Raw genomic sequence first — 9,091 nt, forward strand, 5'->3', positions numbered from 1 at the left:
GCAGTCAAAAAAAAGGGACGGAACTTGACCGTCGTGTTTAGTGCGGATAGCATGATTAAGATGCGTGTAAGAATAGTTGACCGAACCTTGAGCTGAGGGTGAGCGGACCGTGACCTGAGCTATAATGTGAATCAGCCTTAACGGTCGTCCTGTAAGGCTAGAAATTTTTTTAGTGATAATTCATAGCACACCAAGGCTAAAAACCATGACTTGGCAGGCATCAGCGGTGCACGTGTATCTACCAGGTGAATCGAAAAGTGCAAATTTAGGCGGTAAAATAAACTTTCTCCTGTAAGGTTTAAATTTAAGTATGTGTTTGAGTAAGTCATTTAGAAGAAATGTATACAATGACAGGCAATTCTGAAGAACATAAGACCTTGCCAGGCGAGGGAAAAAATTAGAGGTTTTTCCTAAAATTATTCTTTTTGCATCGAACAAAGTTTTTTTAGGTTTTTTTAATCATTCCAAACAGAAAAGGTCTTTAGTGATTTTTCTCCGATTGAAAATTTTGAAAATTGCGAAATCGGCCATTTTTAACCATAAATCGGACATTTATCTGAAAATTTCAATGTTGCCAAGGTACGTAGATATTCTTTAAACAGTGATTGATGAAATTCCGAAGAGTTTTTTGCAATAAAATATCGAAAACTCCTTTGTTTTTTTAATTGCTAATCAAGCAGGCGCGACACTGTAGTATAAGTGAGGACGTTTGAGTTGGCATAAATTCATTATCTCGAGAATGGGCAAATTTCAAGAGAAATCCTCAGACAGGTCGATTTTTATTTTTGAATTAAGACTTTTTGGCATATATATAATACTAGTGACGTCATCCATATGAGCGTGATGACGTAATTGATGATTTTTTTAAATGAGAGTAGGGGTTGTGTGATAGCTCATTTGAAAGGTTATTTAATTCTCTATTCAATAATATAAACATTAACATAATTATTTATACAGGGTGTACAAAAAAAATTTTGTTATTAAATTAACTTTGATTAAATTTGACAAAGAGAAGAAAAATTTTTTTTGTACACCCTGTATAAATAATTATGTTAATGTTTATATTACTGAATAGAGAATTAAATAACCTTTTAAATGAGCTATCACACAACCCCTACTCTTATTTAAAAAAATCATCGATTACGTCATCACGCCCAGATGGATGACGTCACTAGTATTATATATATGCCAAAAAGTCCTAATTCAAAAATAAAAATCGACCTATCTGAGGATTTCTCTTGAAATTTGACCATCCTCGAGATAATGAATTTATTCAAACTTAAACGTCCTCACTTACACTACAGTGTCGCGCCCGCTTGATTAGCAATTAAAAAAACAAATGGGTTTTCGATATTTTATTGCAAAAAACTCTTCGGGATTTTATCAGTCAATGTTTAAAGAATATCTACGTATCCTGGGAGCATGATTTGAGTTTCCACTAGACTTGTGTTATGGACGGATTTTACGGGCTGTGATTGGTCGTATTCAAATCAAGGACATTTAGGAATCTCTCTCGTTTGTTGCAGTAAGGTTATAATACTTTTATACATATTTACATTTTAAATTTGTAAAGTTATAGTTCTTCTACAATAAATATTATAATACAAATGAATATATTAATTTATAAATGTAAAGTTAATATTTTTCAGAGTATTTACGTACTTTGTATGCTGTTTTTTATTAAGTACTTATAGTTTTCTCCGATCTACATTCAGCAAAAATTATATAACTAGGGGGTAGTAATGTTATAAGAAAATTAAATAGTATAATTTATACTTATAAGAGATAATATTATATTTATTTGTGTCTTAAAAATGTATGATTAACTTTCAGACTTATTTGATCTGATGTACTAAATTGGCTCCGAGACTGTAACAAAGTATTAACATATAAAAGTTTAAGGGTTGTAAGAACTTCAGAAGGAAATTTTAATACGAGAGTGGCCATTCCCCTACCTAAACTGCAATACATATTTAATTTAATTAAATGAATTGCCATAAAATAGTCATACTAACTTTTATGATGGAATTAATGGTAGGTATAGAGAAAAAAAAAACAAATAGAACGTTTTTTAAATTGTTTATTAGTGAGCTGTTCTTTAGATCATACATAAGGTCGATCATAGACTATGCCACCATCTTATATGCATCTGCTAGCACCAATTTATTAAAGAAAATAAATGTAAATATCAATTACTGAATTCAATTGATTGTTTGTCTAGGTGCCATGAGATCCACTCCTGTTGAAGCGTTATTTGAAGAAGCCATTGAATTACCACCACAGTTTAGAAGAACCTATCTGAGTGACAAATTCTTTCTCGAAACTCCTTATGCCCCTCAGGGGTGTCAGAGCTTTTCATCCTCTATCCATCTCTTCCATTTCTTGCGGTCCTTTGCTAACTCTTTCATTTGTATATGTGTTTTTCCTGCCCAATTTCTATAATCTGATCGATCCACCTTTTTCTTGGCCTCCCTTTCCTTCTTTTACCATACCTTTTTGATTCCATCACCTGCTTTGGTAGTCTTCCCTTCATTCGGTTAATGTGTCCATACCAATTTAATTTCTTTTTTGGATCTTTGTTATTATCGATTGCTGTTTTAGCCTTTGTCTAATATCCTCATTTCTTATTCTGTCCAATTTTGTTTTTCCTATTTTTCTCAACTGCTTCATCTCCGCTGCGCTTATTGTACTGTCTATTTTTGCATTGTTTACCCATGTTTCACTTGCATAATTTTAAAGTTGATACGTATATTGCATTGTATACCTTTAGTTTTATTTCTTTCTCTATTTCTTCCTTTCCAAATATTGTTTTATTTAGTGCATAGTAGATCTTATTTGCTTTTTTCGCCCTGTATGAGATTTCTTTGTCTACCTTTCCATCCTCTGATATTATTACTCCCAGGTATTCAAACGTCGAGATTGTTTCCATTATTTCATTTTTGCGACTAAAGAACGTTTGGTTTATTTCTTCCCTTTTCTTTTGGGTTACTATCATGGTCTTCGTTTTCTTTACATTTACCTCAATTTTCAAATTTTCTATTTCTTCCACCCATATATTCATTAATTTTTGCATTTTTTCTTTATCGTCTGCTATTATTTCTAGGTCATCTGCATATAGTAATCCTTCCATTTTCACTGGTACTAAATTCCTATACCCTATTGTTGACTGTTTGCCTTGACCTTCTTTTAGCACTCTTCATTACTCGATCCATTACTAATATGAATGAAACTGTCCCCTTGTTTTATTCCTCTTCTTAGGTTTATTATTGGCGATCAGTTTCCGTTTATTTGTACTTTAGCCAGTACATTTCTATATACTTTTATATGTACTTTTTGCCAGGCTTATTATCTTTTGTGGGCTTTCCAGGTCTTCCATTACTGACCATATTATTTCTCTATTTATACAATCAAAAGCAGCTTTAATATCTATAATCGTAATATATAAGTGTTGTCTTTACAACACAAAAATTCCTACCCAACAATAGATATTAACTGCTCAAATCAACTTAATCTTTCACTAAAAAAAAATAATTGTTGGAAATATTGGGAGTGTATACTAAACTCATAAAATTTTGTGGAATTTATTTCTATAAAATATTTTTATTTTGTACAATAAATGCTTCTCTCATCTGTTATCAATACATTATAAAGGTGTAAATAAATAATTATTGATTGGTGTATGTTATGTTATTTATGCCTGTTTACTGTTAATAATAATATTGGCTATGAGTAGTTATGTTTGGTTGTGTAGTCTTTTCCAGTTACGTCTAGCAACCAACTTCTCAAAAAAAATTACCAACGTCACTAGACAGTAGTTGTGTCTCAGATTAGCAAATAGACTTTACCTTTTCATACTTGATTGTTTCACTGTAATTCTTAAGAATGCCTGACAGTTAACATGTTTAGATGACGGATTTTTTGTCTTTGATGAAGGCAAATTAGCCTGAGTATTGCGATGGCATCGATAGTCTTTCTGTAATAAAAAAAATCTATTTAATATCTTACAATATATGAATATATGTTTTGAACTTTAAATCAAAATGAACACAAAATTTGTTGCTTAGCAAAATACTTAAAAATTCTCTCCAATGTTAATCATTCATCCCTACAAAATATAAAACCCATAAAGTTAGAAAGTGAATATATTAACATCAATATTTACCTTGAAAACAAGCTTCATAGAATCATTTGGATAAGTTCTTAGAACTCTAAAATTTACTTTATTAACATTTTCATATTCTTTTTGACAATTTTGAGCATCTTCTTGTGTTGTTATATTAGCTCAAATCACTGCATTAAATGCGCCATCCCTTCCATTTATTTCGGAAAAATTAACCACCTTATACTCAAATGAGTCTGGGAGGAAGCTTTAAAAATTTACAAAATATAGGAAGCAAGCAGAAAGTAATTTGTTTTTTTTTTATAAATATTACTATGTACAGTCGAACCCGCTTATTAGAATACCTCTTAAAGGAATATCCCGGTTTAAGGAATAGAAATTTGAGGTTCCGAAACTATTTTACTAGCCACCAATGATCGGTTATTAGAATATCCCGGTAATAGGAATACTTTTGCTTGGCACGAAGGCTATTCCAATAAGCGGGTTCGACTGTATCTGTAAACGTTCCATAACTTTTGCTGGAAATAATATGGCTGTTTAAAAATGAATACAATAAACAAGTATAAACGTATAAAATAGTCTCAAAACCAAGATTAATAACTAAAATATCAATATTTTTCTTTTGTATAACATAAACACACTGCATAAACAAAAACAAACCAGAAAACAGGGTTACGTATTTCTTTTAAATGTCATCAAATATGTCATTGATTTGAATACGACCAATCACAGCCCGTAAAATCCGTCCATAACAGAAGTCTAGTGGAAACTCAAATCATGCATCCTGGGAACATTGAAATTTTTAGATAAATGTCCGATTTAGGGTTAAAAATAGCCGATTTCGCAATTTTCAAAATTTTCAATCGCTTATATAACAAAAACTATTAACTTAAGAGAAAAATCACTAAAGATCTTTTCTGTTTGAAATGATTCAAAGAACCTAAAAAAAAAAATTTGTTCGATGCAAAAAGAATAATTTTAGGAAAAACCCCTCATTTTTCCCCTCGCCTGGCAAGGTCTTATGCTCTTCAGAATCGCCTGTCATTGTACACATTTCTTCTAAATGACTTACTCAAGGACATACTTAAATTTAAACCTTACAGAAGAAAGTTTATTTTACCCCCTAAATTTGCACTTTTCGATTCACCTGGTAGATACACGTGCACCGCTGATGCCTGCCAGGTCATGGTTTTTAGCCTTGGTATGCTATGAATTTCGACTAGAAAAATTTCTAGCCTTACAGGACGACCGTTAATCGGAGGGTTCACTAGCTCTTAGACTATTCAGTATTCCACAACAATTAACAGCGATAATCCCCTAAAAGTACCTGCCTAATACACCTTTTACGACCGATAGCCTGAAGAGCGACAACGTTGTCAAGAAGATTCTCATTTAGTTTGGCGCGAAATTTAACAGTTACAAAATGCACATTTAAGATTTAAATTGGTAGTGTCTAATTATTGTAAGTTCTATAATTACCGATGCGCGATGTAGCTTTGGTTATTCTGAAAAAGTTTACCATCGTTTTATCATCATCTAATATTATATAGGTTTAATTAAAATAATTTTAGTGGTTTAGTGTTTTAATTCGATGATGAAAAAATATGTGACTACATTTATTAGAAGCTTCTTGTATTCTACTAATAATATTGCTTTGATTAAAACAAGAAGCTATATATGATTACTCATAATAATAGTCGCATTTTGTGTAAAACCTCCATGGACTACAAATGGATGTCCAATGTACGTTGAAATCAAACGTCCAATGGACGTCGCGTAATAGACGTACTGGTACATAGTACGTCCAGTTTTGGTCCATGGACGTTTAGACATTAAATGTACGTTATATGGACGTCCATCGGGCGTTGTGTGCTATATGGGCACTAACACTTTTGGTATATACTCAATATTTTGTAATTTTGAAACAACTTCAACTACAATGTTTTTTAAGTTGTCGCTATGTATTGGACCACCTGTAACAAAATAGCACATCGGAACCTTCCAGTTATGTAGCAAGCCGCGCATCATGAAAACCAGACCTGTGTTGGCAAGTTTGTTTGTTCTTCCTAAAGCACCTAAATCTTGAAACCCTTCTATAATGTCATCTAATTTATTGTACTCCAATTTTTGTTTCAAAGAAATTTCATCAAACATTAACACACAAATTTTTTCCAACTCATCCATTGTCTCTGCTTTTTTCTTCAACTTGTCAATTAAGGAAGTGTTTAAACCAGTTCTTAATTTTATGACACGCAATCAAGTTTGAATTGTTTTTACTGAAGGTAATATAAAGTTAAGAGATCTAATTAAAAATTTGTAACAACTAGGAGACTTATAATAAATGGCCAGAGCTAAATCCTTTTCATTGTGACTCCATTGTGAACGAGTTTTGTGTGAAAACTGCATATTAACAAATGTGTGCACGTATTTGCTTTTATTTTCTAACAGTAACTGTAACATGAATTTGGTTGCCGATTTTTTGTTTTTTGTTGTTTTTCTACAGCGCTGACTGTTCTTCTGACGGCACTTCTTCTTTAAAGCATTTACTTGATACTCCAATTTTTTACCTTCTCCGTCAATTCAGTTTCAAGTTTTGTGGGCAAATTAATTTCAAAACTGGAAATATCACTGAGACTACTACATGGAGTTGACCTAACCATACAATCGTCACTTGTAGATCTTTTACGTTTCGTACCGCAATAAACGTATGTAGAGCATACTGGTGGGGTATCACCTAAAATAGGTGTAATCATTGAAATGTATGTGTAATTTTAATTAAAGCAAAACAAGCATCATCATTATTTCTGGAGTGATAGTAACAACGCATTCATATTTAAAAAAAATCTATTTTGATTTAATTGTATAAAAATATTTAAATCATTCAATATCCACTGATTTTATATAAAATATATTTTAATAGTAGTATTCTCATTGACAAAGCGCATTAGGCAAACATAAAAATATTTATAAAATTGAGTACTCACCTAAATCAGTTGTTAACTGTGTAAATTTTAGAGGAACAGCATTTTTCCTTAATAAGTTTCTTTGGCCACTTTGGTAAATATGTTCCACTGCAAAATGATGCTGGCAAATTACCCTCTGTTTAAGGTCAGTGATATCCATCAATATAATATCAATGTTCCCGCAGTTTTTTTGCCAAATTTTTGTACGCTCTACGTCTTTCAGTGGAAATTTAAAGAAAGATATATTATTATTTGTTCCATCGTTTCTTTCAAAACATCCCGCGTAAACACACTTATGAGTTACAGAGGCCATTTTGTCTAAAATATGAGTCCTTTTTTTTTTATAAAATTCCGCTCTAACTTGTCACAACACCTTTCTGTCACAGATAATACACCTATAGGGTAAGTTCGGCCCTGACACTACTCCTACCTCCTCACAAGTCAGAGAGAGAATGAGAAATCTCGATACGGTTTTCGAGTAGCGCCATCTAGTTGTTGATACGTCTTTCGGTTACCAAGAGGTGAGCTATCTATGGGTGTTTATAATCAATGCCCTTGGTCAAAGTGTAGGTGATCCTGTTGATTCCTTTTGTTTGGTTGTGGACGAAAAAATTGTGAACGAAATATGTAGTGAAGTGTACAAATAAAGAAGCCAAAAAAGTGCTGGGGATAGAGAACTGGAAATATTATGACTCTACAGAGGTGTATGCCTTTATTGGACTACTACTTACTGCAGGACAAATGAGTGCCCTAATTTCCATAATCTTTTCTCAGAAGGGTTTTCACACAATAATGAAAGGCAATAACACCGTAATTTTCTTCCAGGGTATGCGTAAACATCAACCCCTCTTTTCAAATAAAATGGCCTCGTAGATTTACGACAGTTTTTATTTATTTATTATTTAAGTCTTTATTTGGCTCCAAATGTTTATTACTTGTGAATAAATATTTTTTCTACAAAAGTGTTCTTGCATTTCATTATTTTGTGCAAATCCTTTAGGTAGATCGCACCCTCCAGGTAGACCGCATACTATAATAGCACCTTTTTTTAATCTAGACAATTTAAATTTAACTTTAATAAAAAATCAAAAAGGAATATTAGAAATATATGGGTAAATATGAATAGTACATTCAGGAACAGTGATGGGCCCAACAGACCCGAGTTGCCCGGTTACGTAAGTAAAATGTGTTGCCCGGATAAGGGTTAATAATCCAGACATGCTTAAAAATTTAAAACAAACAAGTTATGCGATAATATAACTGTTGACCCACCCAAAACGGACGCCTATGATCGGTACTAGAAATTTCCAATGAATGGAATCGATTTATCTCTGGAAGATAAATACGTGTACCAATTTTTGTTTTTCTAAATAGAAGCGTTCTGGAGATATTTAAGAAAAACTAATTACCAGACGCCATCTTCAAATAGCTCTAGCTCCTTTAGGAAGCATATTCGTACTAGATGAATTATTGGGTTAAATTGTCTTAAAATTATCTGAGAAATCTCCTGTCTTCGTTTGTCGGTAGAGTTTCTGGACACCCTGTATATCAGCTAATGATATTTTTTCGAAAGCCTTATTTCTTATGACGGGTCCTACTGCAGCCAGTTGGCTTATTGTACCATGCGTCTAACTTTCCGGCTCAGGTTTTTAGTGCTTCTTCTTCTAAAAGTGCCTATCTTCTGGAGATGTTGGCGACCACATTGACCCATCTTATTCTATTTACGGCAGCTCGAAATAGATCAGTTGACGTTAGACCAGTCCACTTCCTAAGATTGGCCAGCCAGGATAAACGTCTACGTCCAGGGCCTCTCCTGCCCTCAATCTTGCCTTGTAGAATCAACTGCAGCAGTTGGTATTTTTCGTTACGCATAATGTGGCCGAAGTAAGACGGAGATGTACTTATACCAAGTAAAGTCGCTTGAAAATCAACAGTGAAGTCATGATTTCCTTTGACTGCAACCCGCCCTTTATAACATAATTTACTTTTAGAATCTACTATCATTATC

General features: G+C 32.8%; 1 long non-coding RNA gene across 1 annotated transcript; it reads right to left on the minus strand.

Annotated features, from left to right (window-relative positions):
* Positions 1–3,565: 3,565 nt before the first annotated feature.
* On the minus strand, positions 3,566–4,433 carry LOC126891926 (uncharacterized). Its single transcript, XR_007700622.1, has 2 exons — positions 4,163–4,433; positions 3,566–3,973 (listed from the first exon to the last, which is right to left on the minus strand). It is a non-coding gene; the product is annotated as an uncharacterized LOC126891926 (long non-coding RNA).
* Between the last annotated feature and the right edge of the window lie 4,658 nt (positions 4,434–9,091).

Source organism: Diabrotica virgifera, chromosome 9 (genome assembly GCF_917563875.1).
Source record: "Diabrotica virgifera virgifera chromosome 9, PGI_DIABVI_V3a".
Lineage (NCBI taxonomy): Eukaryota > Metazoa > Arthropoda > Insecta > Coleoptera > Chrysomelidae > Diabrotica > Diabrotica virgifera.